Raw genomic sequence first — 2,325 nt, 5'->3', positions numbered from 1 at the left:
TATACCAAATAAGATTATGAAACCAATTTTATGGTCACATAATATGTCTATAGACAACTTAAATAGCGTCCTAAAAAGAACATATTAGGACACTTTTACAATGTTCTAAAATGCGATTACCTATTTTTATTCTTTTGATACACATACAAGCGTCCTTAAAAATTAATTTATAGGACCCTTATGATGTAACGTTATAGCTACTTTAATATCAAGAAAATAGTCCTAATATCCCAAATAAGATTATAAAACCAATTTTATAAACAGACCATCAACATATAACATCCTAATAGTTATTGTATAAAATCAACTAATGAAAGAAATAAAACTTCATTATATTTCAAATAAGCATGTTCATAACAAAAATACTAACCATAAATAAGTTATAACATTATCTGACATAAAGTCTTAACATTTAACAAAGAAATTAAAGCAATTAAAAAAGTAAGAAGCATAAAATCTTGAGTCATCATGCGTCCTCAATCCTCATGGACTACCTACAAATAAACCATCCATGTATAAGCATTAAGTTCCATGATATTAAAATTATTTGTATCAGAAGTTTAACAAATACATACCGAGATGAATGGATAGGGCCATGCGATGGATGCACAGTACATCTTGAATTGTAGAAAATAAACCATATGGTCTTATCAAGTTTTCATCTTTTTTATTGGTACTTGAACGTTTACCTCACACCATTCTGGTTCAATCTCTGTACCACCAACTAGATCATTTGGGTCCAAGCTCTAGACCCTTCTTCTTGCTACAGTCTCGGTAGAGTTTAGAATGCTTTTGAGGAAAACTTCATCTCCGACTTAGATTTTAGTTAAAAGAAACAATTATTCGATAAACAACTTATACCAATTAAATAAATCTACTAATTAATTAGTTATGTTTTCTAAACAGCAAAACTGAAAAAAAAAAGAATGGTTTAAATCATGACTAATTTAGACCACTAGTTTAACACTAAAATCTATACAAGTTTTATCTCTAGTATAACAATCAACAGCACTATGCTTGTTTTTTTTATAAGTTTACAAACTGTAATATATTTAAACAAGCAACGATTATGTCATCTTCTTCATTGTTCTTAAACAAAGAACAACAATCAGAACATGAAACGACCACTGTTATTACATCTAGTTTTCGATTAAATATAGTTGCAGCTTTACTTGATACATATATATAAAAAGAAGGTAAAGCAAATGGATTGAAGGTAGAGGGTATACCGAGAACGAGTGAAGCGATCTTCGCCGTAACTTCGGATGGCCCCGGCGAGTTCCGAATCCTCCGGCGACGGGTTGCAGGTGACGAGAGAGAGTGGGAGAGGTAGGGAGAGGTTGTATTTGTGTGAGGGTCTCGAAAAGAATAAGTGCATCTAATATTGTTATGAAACCTTGCAAAGTTTCCGTAAGGGATTTATGGTAATGATTGAAGATTATACCGGTTTTGGCTGGAGATTGTGTCCAGATTCGTGATGGTACAAGAATGAAACGCGTTCTGGGAATCAATCAATATATGGAAACATAGCCAAGATGTTCGTTGGCAAGTGTTTTTGGGCGGCAATGTAAAAGAGTTAAAATGGAACGATAAGTTAAAATGATTATAAGATGAGTTTTGATGAATTAACATGTGGTGGAGTGGTATATGTGTTACGACTAGGGCCGGTTAAATCGCTACTCGCTCGTCGCTCGCTTGACACTCGTTCGGAAGTTGCTCGGAAAATGCTCGTTCGATTTGACGCTCGGTTGTAAATAGGGGTGCAAACGAGCCGGGCCGAGCCCGAGCTTGACCAGGCTCGAGCTCGAACTCGATTAACTTATGAGAGCTCGGGTCGATTTGAGCTTTGATTTCAAGGCTCGAGCTCGACTCGTTTGTATTTTCTCAAGCTCGAGCTCGGCTCGGGCTCGACTCATTTATTATCTATTAATTAATATATTAAATAAAAATAATACAAATAACAGACTTTTAGGCTTGCGAGCTCGATAACTGAAGCTCGGGCTCGGGCTCGTTTACTAAATAAGCTTATTTTTAGGTTCGTGGTCGGATTGTAAACAAGTTTGAATAAGCTCGGCTCGACTCGGCTCGTTTACACTAAGGCTCGATAAGGCTCGACGAGCCTAACGAGCTTCACATGCGAGGCTCGAGCTCGGGCTCGATAAACAAATGAGCTTTATTTTAGGCTCAAGCTCGGCTCGGGCTCGATAAGGCTCGGCTCGTTTCGAGCGTTTTCTCGAGCCGATCTCGAGTGGCTCACGAGCCGCTCGACTCGTTTGCACCCCTAGTTGTAAACGAGCCGCTCTACTCGGTTCGGTTCGGTTTGTA

The 2,325-nt window shown here is 37.2% G+C and overlaps 1 long non-coding RNA gene across 1 annotated transcript; it reads right to left on the bottom strand.

Annotated features, from left to right (window-relative positions):
* Positions 1-366: 366 nt before the first annotated feature.
* Positions 367-822, bottom strand: LOC110909519. Its single transcript, XR_002575417.2, has 2 exons — positions 576-822; positions 367-494 (listed from the first exon to the last, which is right to left on the bottom strand). It is a non-coding gene; the product is annotated as an uncharacterized LOC110909519 (long non-coding RNA).
* Positions 823-2,325: the final 1,503 nt, after the last annotated feature.

This window comes from Helianthus annuus, chromosome 15, assembly GCF_002127325.2.
Source record: "Helianthus annuus cultivar XRQ/B chromosome 15, HanXRQr2.0-SUNRISE, whole genome shotgun sequence".
NCBI lineage: Eukaryota > Viridiplantae > Streptophyta > Magnoliopsida > Asterales > Asteraceae > Helianthus > Helianthus annuus.
Note: the sequence above shows the minus strand (reverse complement) of the source record. Positions and strands in the feature narration are given on the sequence as shown.